This window comes from Mytilus trossulus, chromosome 7 (genome assembly GCF_036588685.1).
Source record: "Mytilus trossulus isolate FHL-02 chromosome 7, PNRI_Mtr1.1.1.hap1, whole genome shotgun sequence".
Taxonomy (NCBI): Eukaryota; Metazoa; Mollusca; class Bivalvia; order Mytilida; family Mytilidae; genus Mytilus; species Mytilus trossulus.
The window spans coordinates 74,654,477-74,668,265 of NC_086379.1; the positions used below are offsets into that span (position 1 = coordinate 74,654,477).

General features: G+C 30.6%; 1 long non-coding RNA gene across 1 annotated transcript; it reads right to left on the reverse strand.

The window, feature by feature from the left end:
- Nucleotides 1-442: 442 nt before the first annotated feature.
- Nucleotides 443-12,235, reverse strand: LOC134727259 (uncharacterized). The gene is made up of 3 exons (XR_010108744.1): nucleotides 12,153-12,235; nucleotides 5,865-5,927; nucleotides 443-672 (listed from the first exon to the last, which is right to left on the reverse strand). It is a non-coding gene; the product is annotated as an uncharacterized LOC134727259 (long non-coding RNA).
- Nucleotides 12,236-13,789: the final 1,554 nt, after the last annotated feature.

Below are 13,789 nucleotides of genomic sequence, written 5' to 3' on the forward strand. Positions count from 1 at the left end.
ACAAAATACATAGGTAATTTAACAAATAATAGAGATAGCAGGAGCCAAAGAAATGTTATCAGCAGTTCGGAGCTGCCATTACATCTTCCAATACCAAGTCGGCGCCGATCTGATTTATAATCTGTCCATAAACGGTAGTGGAACATGCTATTTTGTGTGTTGAGCAACCGTAAACATGTGTTTCAAATCTCATCTGTCACACTAATAGAAAAATGACAGTGTACAAGTAAATCAAATGTCGTTAATAGCATCAATTTCAATGATATGCTGTCAATTACAATTGTCTATATTTATATTAGTAGAAATTTCTGTAGGACAATAATAGATACATCTCTTTCTCCGTCAGTTTGAAATTGATTTTGTTGAATAAAAATATCCTGATTTATATTAATTTAATACAGCCTTGAAGTGATTAATATGTTAAAAAAGCCAAAGGTTGAAGAACATTGTTATGGTATAAATTTTATAAAGTGTCTTAATTACCATTTAACCTTATAGTACTTATTACAGGTATATTGACTTATAAGTAGGATATGAGGTAAAGAACTAACATGCCACATTGAGTAATAAGTAAAATTAAGTCATGAACAAATTTGACAATACTTTTGTACCATTCTAACTATCAACTCTTTTGACTGCCCACCATTCTTCATGAAAGATCAGTTTTGAAATCTGAAAAAGATAAAATATGATAACCGTGCGTACAATATGAGTTTCTGAAATAACTTTATCAGGTATGAACAAGACCAAAAAATTGAAGAGCCAAAAATATTAAAAGAAATAATTTAAAAACCTACATACGTTTAGGCAGATACATATAATACATTGTCTCTGATTTTGGGGGTGAGGGAGTGGTTGCAGAATCTGGTATTTGTTTCTTTTTACGATTGGAAATTGCTAGGTATTTTGTGTAAATGAGTTCATATTCACGAAACACACGTGTATAATAATTTGTCACAAACTTATTGTTTAAATTGTAGATGTCCATAAAAATTTGAATTTGAATTTGAATTTGGTATCTTTTATTAGTGTTTCTATTGTGTCGGGTTTCTGTAATATATTTCCTCTTATATTTTATGTGTTTCCCTCAGTTTTAGTTTGTAACCCGGATTTGTTTCTTGTCAATCGATTTATGAATTTCGAACAGCGGTATACTATTGTTGCCTTTTTTATTGATATTTTTGCAAACGATGCCACTGTCGGTGGAGGTTTTGTCCCCGAGGGTATCACCAGACTAGTAGACAGCAATTCTGTTTCAACAAGATATTTACGTTTTTGAATATTTATGACCATACACTGATGGTCTTGGTTGTTTTTTGGCTCAACTTTTTCGTGTTTGTTTTCGGTTATCAATGATCCTCAAATTTTTATTACTGTAAATTGCATTCAAATTGATTTGACTCGAAAGTGACTAATGTGTCTAATGTGTACATGCGTTAACAAATTAAAAGATTGGTATATTTGATGAGGTTTTGTTTAGATCAGCTTTAAATGTGAACAAAGACAGACAAGATGGTCAAAGGAAAAGACAACAAAACACTTCACAGAATAATTGAGCATCATGATCGATGATAACTAATGTGTTGTCCACAAGCGGCAATCATCGTGTATGTTGCACTTTCAAATGAGTTTTCGATCAGTGATCTATAGAAAAAACGAGATATCAAGATCGTGGTCACGACAATTTGCATATATCCATAATTACGTGTAACACTGCAGGAATGCTACTTCATACATGTAGAAATGGAAAGTTCACAATTGGGAAGCTTATTTATCGGAAAGTTTTGTTTTGAATCGGCTGTTATTGATAATTTCGGAATGTAAGACTAATTCAAAAAGGGACGAAAGATACCGAAGGGACAGTCAACTTCACAATTATAAACCCTTATTTCAATATATTCCTTGTGAGCGGTTGTCAAGGACATTTTGAAATGAAACGCAAGTGCTTGAATAAGGTGTCAACTTGGAAATATATACTCCATATGCAGTTGTTATTGAAATGCTTAAAAATTTCATAAAAGAAAAATTGAATTATATTCTTCAATCAATTCTCAAGTGCAAACTTTCTAGATTTAAGTCAGGGAATAAAGAAGATCCTACTGCACTTTTATTATCTTTTAGATCAAGATCAATATGCTTGATGTAATCAGAGTAGTTACCAACATGTGAGTTTTTCACTATAAGAGCTACCATTGGCTACATAGTGAACGAAAAGTCATGAGATAATAAGCTTCTTTCCCTTTTTTGTTGTTGTTGTAAGTAAAGTAGGCCAATCTGTCCGATTAACGATAAAAGGTAGGGAAAAGTATAACCTCTGCCTCTCGTAGAAATGTATGTAGACTGTGTGTTAAAAAACGTACCTCAAACGTAACAAATATGGTGTCTGTTCACTGTTGGCTGAAAGTGATTTTTAATACAAATATGGTATTTCATTAAAATCAAATTGCCAATGGCACAGAAAAGTAAACCCATCCACACAATATAACTAAACCGAAAACCTGCAAAAATAATCATTCAAATAAACTCATCATAGATACCAGGATTAAATTTTGTATTTACGCCAAACGCACGTTTCGTCTACAAAAGACTCATCAGTGACACTCGAATCCAATGCAAATAAAAGGCCAAACGAAGTACAAATTTGAAGAGCATTGAGGACCAAATTTGTTGCCAAATACAGCTTAGTTTATATTTTTCTGAGTACTGGGCCGTTGATACCCTCGAGAAATAAAAACTCAACCAGCAGTGGCATCGTCCCAGTGGTTGTAAATAAACTCATCATAGATACCATGCAGGATTGCAAACGATGTAAATGTGTAAAATAAAATATTTTCCTTGTCGCCTGAAATAATTATATTTCAACATTAAATCCCAATCCCTCTTGACGATAAATTGGTTCCTATACGAATAAATCTATATTCTCTCTATCTGACACTTTCGGATGTTTCAATGTAGACTTTACGTTTCGTGCCTCCAATGATCTCCAATAAGACTGAATACTCTCCTAATATTGGCAAGAATGAAAATTAATTTGATGTGACGTTTAATGTTGATCTGAGACAGACAAGCGTTTAAATGCCAGATCTTGTATGTAAGATGATGTTTATTTCCTCATAAACTATCACGATTCGCTGTGCTTCTTATTGAAACCCACAGTGCATAACACGTCAGTCAAAACCTTCTTTATGTTTAAAGTCTATAATAAAAATCTAAGTTAAAAAAGGCAGCCTTGTCGTTTCATTTCCAATAAAACCTCTTGTCTGTTACGTTTCCTAATTGCTTTTGACATCAAAGAACATTTATTTCTAGCATTGCTTTGAAATATGAACTAGGCCAATAGTACATAACTTTCATTCTTAGAGTCCTGTTTGGTTTTAGTAATATTGTTTAATAATTCGTAGCGTTGTGCTGTTGTTTTCATTTTTCAAACTTTATTTACAAGATTTTCAGTAGTCTTGGTCCCTCCTTGGGATCTTTGCTGGTTTCATATGTGCGACAAGATCTTTTTAATGAAACTAAACGCACAACAGCTGTATACCGATTAAACTGAAAATCAACAATTAATTTGTACGCATCCTCCATTTGGATGATTTTAGCTATGGGTGTTTCGGTACATTATCGACATTCTTGATAAACAAGAAATACTGCGATGCTACCAAGCTATAGCAGACTTACATTATAACATGCGATGCTACCAAGCTATAGCAGACTTACATTATAACATGCGATGCTACCAAGCTATAGCAGACTTACATTATAACATGCGATGCTACCAAGCTATAGCAGACTTACATTATAACATGCGATGCTACCAAGCTATAGCAGACTTACATTATAACATGCGATGCTACCAAGCTATAGCAGACTTACATTATAACATGCGATGCTACCAAGCTATAGCAGACTTACATTATAACATGCGATGCTACCAAGCTATAGCAGACTTACATTATAACATGCGATGCTACCAAGCTATAGCAGACTTACATTATAACATACCTAATGTTTGAAACTGATTTTTATTGACAGTTCAAAAGCAAATAAAAAAATAACGGATTTTAATAGCAATTTTCATGTTCCACAGATAAAGAACATCAAAAGATTTACTTTAATTTTTATTAAGAAAGATTAGGTCAGTAAAATATGCCATTTTCATCAGGAATAATAAACTAAACACATAAACTCGATGGTGGTCTAGCCATTCTTCTATCTTCAGTATAATTCGATAAAGATCTTGAAATGAAACTGATGGACTTTATATGCCGGTTTATTTCATTACTTTACAATAAATGACAATATGTTAAGTTGATGACAAGAGAAAATAAAATATGGCATTTCCTTCTCACAGTAAGTTCTCAAAAAAAATATACTTATATATACCAATACATCATTGATAATAAAGGCATTTATAATGCTCTACCTGCACAATCTATACTAAACAACCTTCCTTATTCAAATTAGAAATACATCATGTAATGGAATTAAAAAGAAATAAACTATAAATATATAGACGAATTTCGATATCTATACAATATGTGTCTATTCCCATTAAGATCCATCAGAGGGCAATGACAAAGATTCAGTCATAATTCAGTGTTGATGCATTTAATAAATAAAATAAAAGTCATTTAGTAATAATGCGAAAAATGCACAAATTTCATATGCATTTTTGGTTAAAACTTTTTAGTGAAATAAGGTCATTAGTTTGGAATTTTCAAAAATACTACACAGGACGAAAGCAAGACACCAATACAAGTATTTTGCAAACAGGACTTGGGATTTTCGCAGAAATTAAGCTATTATCTTAATTATTTGGATTGTTTCATAGTTTGAGATTACCGTTCTGGATTTTTATATATATATATATATATATAACTAACTATGCAGAATGGGTTTGCTCATTATTTTTAGAACGGTGACAGAGCTTTCCCTTTGCCTTTTACTCATCATGAACTGTTTTGCTAATTTGGTATCATGTATGGATTACCCCCCCCCCCCCCCCCCAATACCCTTTGTATATCATAGCTCAACTAATATTCCTTGGCTTTGCTTAAACATGTCGGATTAGACCTTTTTATATCATCCATGTATGACTTACTTGACTTAATCCATTTCGTCCCATGGGGGACATAGGGCGACTACAGGACATAGGGCGCCTACATCCATGTTTGTCAGTTATCTAATGCCTATAACCTGTATATACATAATACTTTACTAGAACATGTGTAAATTCATGTTAAAGAGCAACGTTCCCTCAAATCTTAATAAATAATAAAAATCGTCAAAGAACAACAGTTGGAAAACTTATTTGTTAATAAATCATCTAAAGTTTTGCATTAATGGTTATGAACCCATCATCATTTGAAAGTTCAAGTTATAAACTTGGTCTTTTTGTCATAACCAACGTACATTTTAGTATCAACAACAACTATTTCAACATATTATTTACATGCATGCAAGTAATGAATTGTTCAGCATAGTTCATCATTAACAGTCAATTTTCCTGCCAACGGTCACAAGTTTATAAAACCATGGTGAAAAAGTACAATAGATTGGTCTTCAGTTTGAAAAGTACATTGATGATGGTGATAATTTTCTGTAGTCTGTAAAAATAAAGACTGCCCAATTTAAGTTTAGCCCCTTTAAAATTTGATTTCAGTTGAGTTGCCAAACTTTTAAACTAAGACTTGCATAATTATGCTAATATCAATATGCTTTAAATATAGTAGAAACTTAGGAGAACATGCAAAACATTTGTTAGGTACTATATAGCTACTTACAATAGTCTAAAACAATTAGTAATGTTAAAGTTTTTAAAAAATAAAATAACTTTGTAGAGTTAGTGTTGATTATTTAGTACATACAGTTGTGTTGTGCCAGTGAAAGTCATTACGACTTAAGTTAATGCTGTTGCCAATCTCGTCATCCTATAAAGTATAGAAACAGATAATAGCATTTTGAAATGATTAGTATTCAACAGGAAATTCTACATAACTTCGTTATTCCTTGTTGTTCAATCTTTGACTAACCTTTACATTAAAACTCTATCAATTCACCTGAAGTTGAAGAAAAAACGATTATATCATGGCCGTAAAAACACAAATGTATTCGATAGTACTTATTTACATGCAACTGTGCTGTTACGTTGGATTATTCTAATAACATTAAACGGTTCCGAACCCATGTTTGATTTTCTTCAAACAAATATTAAGGATTTGACAGTTTAGGAATTAGCAATGTTTGTACAGTTCTAATACTGTAGTGTGAACGATTTGTTAGGTTGCTTCCTGTATAATTACGAATTGCAAAATTGTGTTGCACAGTTGGTGTCTGCTTTCTTACCCATAATAGAATATCTCTGTTTCATAAATCAGTATAAAGGAAAGTATAAGAAAAGATCATAATATTTCTTTGTTTTGACATTTAGAAATAAAATAGTCTTTGTATAAACAGATTCTAACAGACCACTTTGAACTTTGTGCGATATTGAAATGTCAAAATATAAAATTACATATATCAAATCCATTTGGATTTTATTTATGAACTCTTTACTTGATAAATTGTCTTGTCAAATTGTAGTGTATACATTTGGCCTTTTGTCAGAGTAGTCAATTTGTTGTCAAAGAATAAAATCAACGGGATTGTCTGCATTTGAAGGAACTTCTAACTAGATTGTCATTCTTGTCTTTTTCTTGGAACAATCGTTCATTCACAACAATTACTAGTTACAAAGAGCTGTCATTCCAACACAGAAAAATATTACTGTGTCATAATGACTACGTATGGATAAAATGGTTTTGGTTCGGACTGTCATTTTGTTTCATTTTCTAAATTGCTCTTCTGTCGCTGTTGGCGACTGAAGGACGATTTTCATATCAGGTCTTGTATCCTTATTATTAATAGTAAAAGTGATTGATAATTTTGATTGTAACATAAATATCACCTTTGCCCCTTCAATCTTGTAATGGAGTATAAATCTCAACGTACATTTTCATTTTATCTCAATAAAAGTGTCACAAAAAAGCTCTTCAAACAAAACAGGCAATACGTTTTCTATGTGATTTGTTATCTGAAGGTAATTAGTGTCCGTATAAATTAAAACCAATCTATATGGAAAGTGTAAAATGTTTATTGGTAAAAACGAGAAAAACTAATTTATTATCTACAGTGTTCTGAATACCAACGAGACTTGAAAGGTATATAACAACGACGTTAATAACAAAAAACATGCTCTTCCATGACATCCATTACAATTTAGATTTGGAAAGTTGAACAAATATAAGTTAGCCAAAAAACGCGAATTTATGTTATAAAACCTTTACTTTATCACCGTATGTCGTTTTAAGGAGATGGCATGAATGATTTGTCTAATAACTTTCCCTTTATAAAAACAGAAAATCGCAAAGTGGAATATTTCTGTTATCCTAATCGCAAATTTTGTCCTGTTTTTCTGTATTCCTTATTTTCTCAATTCTCCAATTGTTTTATGAGCTTCAATTTTATTCATTAACTTAAAACGCATATATTCTAAAAATCTATCAAATATGACATAAGAATTTGAAATAAAGTAATCACATTAAAACAAGTAGACTTTTCTGCACACTTATTATACCATATAGTAGTTATAAAAATAAGAAAAGTTATCATGGTTTTATAGTTTTAAGGATTGAATTTTTTTAAATTTTTTTTTTAATAAAGAATATTTCTAGGTAAACAGTTATGATAAAGGGTATCGTAATATGTTTTTTTTTTTATTATAAAGTAAGCAATGATAATTTAAGTATTGAGATTATAATTATGAGAATTGGCCACGTGAAAGAAAATTGCACTGCACAGTAGTATATCAAATGTGTATCCTGTCGTCTGGAGCTTGTTAACAACAGTGAGGTTTTCTGTAAGCTTATAAATCATTCTGGTATACTGTAAATAACTTACTTACTGGATTAACAGAATTATCTGATTAAATCTTGTCAAGATCAAACACCTTTTGTCAAAAATAAGTTTTCTGTACAACATCCATTACCATTGAATCGCCATGAGTCAGTTACTTTCTTTTAAAGACGCCAAGAAAAGACAAAATTGGGGGTGTTAGGTGGTAATTTGGTCCCTCCTCGTCTGTCCTCAAGTCTATCGTTGGTGTAATGGAGAAAGTAGCGATATCACTTATTCTGGGTGTTCAGTATTTGTTAAAGGTCAAATTAATTTTCCGGTCATATCGTATAAAGACGGTTTTAAAAACATTTACGATGATTTATGACAACAGTAATTTTTTCCAAGGCTTTTGATCAGAATTGTTTAACAAACTATATCGACAATCAGAGCTACTTTGAGATATTTTATTTTTTACATTCAATTTATTTCGTAATTGTTGAAATTATATGACACATATGTTATGATATATTAAAAACTTCAAACGAATATTTGAAGTTTTTTACGTGATATTTTCTTCATATTAACTATTTGTGTAACAATATTAATATCGCACCTACTGTGTCTTTGAAGGACAATACATGCGTTTTTTGTTCTTACAAGTTATCAAGATACTTGATATTTTTTCTTGTATGTTCTTTTCTCCTTGACTATTGCAACTAGAATCGTGAAAGGCCCTTACAGCACCATAACATATTAATAATGATTCATATTTTAGCATACAATTCCAGTGGAAGTCCAAATTTCCCGACCTTCATCAATGACTGTCTCTATTACAGTACATATTTATAACTATACCTATTGTATTTATTGATAATTTTTTCTCGTATAGAAAAATGCATGAAATATTTACCACTGGACGTTAAGTAACCAATAACCAATCTATCAATTAGCATGCAAAAATTGATCAACTTGATTGATATTCTGCATTATGAAAACAAGCAAGCAAATATAAACACACACACACACATATATATACATGCACACGTAACAATAGGAACATACTCTGCATACTGACACTTATTTGAATTCGTTGGATAGAAAGAAAATTCTATTTTCTAAGCAGTCAGGAGGCTTTTGTTTTTTCGAGTGAAACCGAGACTCTTTGAAGCGACGTGGTTATCTTGGCAGATAAAATATATAGTGATACTCATGAAAAATGTTTAATGTATGTAATAAAGTCGTTCTACCTGTTTGTTCCAAAGTCCTAAATCATGGATTAAGCCCTCTCGATAAAGGGAGATGGAGTGTTTGTGAGCCTAGTAATACAATGACAGCGATCTCTTAAGACTTTTGGAGAGAAATAATTACACCATAAATTATCGCAGTCTGTACTGTTTTGTTTAGATTTTGCCACGAATGGGCTTTCAAACGATCATTGTGAGTGCTTATAAATCTAAATCATCTTGAAACGCTTTATGATGATAGACCTATATATATGTGAGGTATGTAATAAATATAAAAGTATACAATTAATGTGACACATGCTAAATTGTATACGTTCAATTTCCATAGAAACCAGACACTATTAAATGCAATATTTTTTGTAATCAGAACAGAAGTGTATGTTGAGTGGAAAATATGCAAATTAGTTGATGGTTAAAATCGGTTCCATGGACAAGACATGTGTACATGTATATATAGACGCTTCACTTGAATGCAAGAATCTAGAGCAAGACATTATTTAAAACTTATTAAAGTCCATTAAAGTTGAATTTGAATATCTTTACACTTATACATCCCGTTATTGTGCTATAGTTAATTTTGGTATTCTTGTTTTTCATTTTTTGCTAATGTGTTTTGTCTATATGCCTGTTTGTGTTTCTTTGTTGCATATGACGTGGCCCTGTACTTATATACATCCCTTGAATGTGTTATTGTGCTATGGTAAATTTTGTATTCTTGTCTCTTATGTTTTTGTCTTTATGTCTTTTTGTGTTTCTTTGTTACAAACTGTTTTGTTTTATAGTGAACACAATGTCAACTGCTGTTCCCCTATTTTTGACAATTTTACCTATAATGTCTGTTTTGTTTTGTTCACACATTGTTGTCAATATAATGGTTTTTGTGCGACTATCATACACAGATGATACAAGTGAGAGGTTTAGCTAGCTTCAAAACCAGGTTTAATCCACCATGTTCTACATAATTAGACCTTTGAATGTTGTTTACATCGGCACAACTATCAATGTTGTCATCAACCAATTAAAACATTATTATTTTTAATTTTGATTTTTTTTTTTTTAAGTTTTGGGGAAGTATACACATCCACGTTCATTTAATATACAGATATTAATCTATCTATATATCTATAAACAAGTATCAATTGAAAACAACGTTTAAAGATTGCGTTGGCTAAAAACACGCAATTTTTATACGCGTGCATGTAACAAATTTCGATGTACGGGGGTCTAAATACAGCACAAACAACATTTTACAAAAGACCAAAAGAGTCAAAAAGATATTTTAACAAAACGCATTTGACTATAACAGGTCGAACAATTCTAATGTTCTTAAATCCTGATGACTGCCATTGACGATAGCCAAATAAATTGATCACAAGGTGTAACGAAATGATCTCTTAATTAATTTAATAACAAGTAGAAAACAATAAACTTGCGGCAAAGATGGTAAACCACAACATGAGATGCTATATTTTTTTTTACATCATATCCGGATTTCGACAATTAATGTCTCACCAGTGATGTTAGGGATCGAAAAGTATGTAGATATATAGAACATTATACATATTTATTAAAAAGTTAACTCCTTAATATCTTACTAACTATCGATACTTTCAATTTGGCATGGCATTGCACAATTTATGTCTTCTTTGACTGTCCATGACGTTAAAACACTAAATCCCTGGGATGTGTTTTGGTTGATTACCGGTGTACGTTATCATATTTGACAGCATTTTGTCCAAGGTGACGATTGTCGTTCTAATATTGTTTTACATCTAACCCCTTGTTTTAATAATATTATATTTACATTGTGTCTTATACCTAATTTATTATTTCAGTGTATGTTCACTTCTTTTTGTTAATATGCAATTTTACTGGGTTGAGCCATTTCAATTGATATTTTATAGTGTGTCTTTCAATTTCTTTGGTTTTAGACAAGACTCCATGTTCAAGGCCGTACTTTAACCTATAATGGTTACTTGGAGAGTTGTCTCATTGGCACTCATTTCAGGGTAGCCTTTTCCAAATATTTGCTACGAAAGTTTGAGTGCGATTCCATGCGGTCGTATCTGTTCTGGGCGTATCTATTGCCGAGCATGCAGTGGTAAACGATGATGTTTGTGCATGTAAATAGAAATAAATTTAATGTCATGCGATTTATGATGGGCACAAATCAGTTTATTTTAAACTCTTGAGGACAGAGTAGAAACAAAATTTAAGGAGAGAAATATTGTGAAAGTATCTTGCAAACAAAGTATAAATTCTCAATTATAACTTACTACAGACGGAAGTATTGTTTCCGTTTTATTATTTACGTTTAAATGTATGAAATACGTGCAAAATACAGACTTTTGTCTGGGATGCTAAACACATTTTTTGAAATTAAAATCTAGAATTTATTTGGCGTTATATTTTCCAATATTTAGTTCATTTCGTTCAGTTAAGTCCGGAGTGAAAAAAGCATGGATTCACAATACATATACTACTATCTAAAGTTATTTTTAACGCTTCATATATATACATTGTAGATTTATTTTCAATGTTTCGTTTTTTTGCCATGCTCGGATTGAAAAATATGACAATTGAATATGTAAACTCATATGGAACGGGACAGATGCTTCCTTTCCTTTTTTTTGTTTCTCAGTTTCTCAAACAACCAAATTATACTGATTAAAATGAAATTTTGCAACATTGCAATGAGATCAAACATAGTTTACCCTGACATATTATAAAAATAAATATCTTACATGGACGACTGTTGAAGCTGAATATTCTATTCGCAGTACAAATTTGAAAACGGACTCTGCGCTCTTATGTTACTAGTTAGTTAGATGAGCTTATACAGTAGCTGTAAACGTTGCGTGTTCTGAGCAACTTGTATGTAATTATCGGTATCCCATCTATATACAAATAAATGTAAATCAAGAAAATAAAAACCGTGATGAAATTGAAGAGAGGTCTTAAATCTCATAACTAAATTGATTCAATTTTGTGCATGAACGCAACCGTAAAAAATAACAATAAAGTTACTTATCTCACCGAATTAAAACCTGTGATCTTTTTTCCACAAAGGACTTTTCCATAGGTTTATCATATGATCTAGAGGCTCCTAGACATAATATAATATGTTAAATAAATTGCATCATGTCCGGTGTCTTATGCCTGAAGATACTCCAAACAGTTAAAATTTACTGGTTGTGCATGTACCAAATAGCCTTTATGTTTTTGTATCGCCATTTTATTGAAGGTTTTGGATCATCCAACACTCTAGCTAAATGTTTATATTACATTTTCATATTTAGAGTACTAGAATGAATCATTTGTGCCAGATAAAAATGCACCCTTTATTATTCGGGTATAGATTTTTTTAACGTACGCATATCTGAAATTCCTCCATCATGTCTATATTTTATATGGGAAAAAAACCCTCAAAAACTTTTTCAAATACTAACTTGAGGTCCAATTTTGACGATTATTTTTTAATGTTTAGCTCAGTTATGTGAGAAGTTGTGAATATTTTTGTATTTAAAGAAAACATCATAAATTTACTTTGTACAAGAAGTTTTTTCATGTATTTGAAAATGGAATAGAAGAGGAATTTTCGATACATGAAACACTAAAAACCTACACTCCTTCAATTATAGCTTATTAAGAAATTCTCAGCCATTGTATGTACATATTTATGCCTTGTTTATGCTTAATTGTTGTTTTTAAGCTTTTCTTTTTTCAGGTACGCACATCATCTCCTTTTAATCATTTATTTTCGTTAATATTTCAAGCAGAATATTTGAAACAAAGTAAAGTAGAGTAGAATAATAAATAATCCAAACATCTCACATCTATTGAATGGAAATAAATATAACTGCTAAATAATACATGAAGAAATTGTTTGGACAATTTTAAATTTAGTAAAAATAAATATTTCTTTTTTATAATGCAATATAAATATATATAATTATTTCAAAAAATGGGATAATTTATGGAAAACATTCATGTGTTTATTGTTTTTATTCTTTTAGAATTAGAAAATTATCAATAAAAATTCTTCTGCATTATAAAAAAATAAATATGTGTGTGACAACTCTATACCAGAGACTGCAGTGTTTCTTTTTTTCTTTTTCATAAGTAAATATGCTGATTTTTTGTTTTTAAATTGTATGATGAGATATTTTAGATCACAAAATTCGTTTACATAGGTGTAACAGTTTGGTTTTAATAAAAATGCAAATATATCTGGATTATCTAAGATGTAAAACAGATGTATCTTGTTGTGTGGTCAAATATGTAAATATACAGGAGGAAAGAATATACCATGCTTCAATAAACTCCTTCCAAATAAATACTATGGAAGTATTTCTTGTATATTTGTTCAGATATTTTATTTTGTATTGTGTTCATTTTGTCTTGTTTTTTTTTCTCTTTGATAATATAATATAGCACATATTACATGTGTTCTTATTTTGTGGGAAGAACAATAGTTACATAATTTCTCCAAGGATTTGTATACTAACTATACAAATCCTTGTTTTCTCACTCTGCGTTTTTTAAGTTTTTGATTCTTATTTTTGTTTGAATTTTATATAAATTTTCTGTCTGGCTCATTAATATTCATAATACAGTAGCAATTTTTCTGGTAATGTAGAATGTAATATAATATATATATATATATAAATATA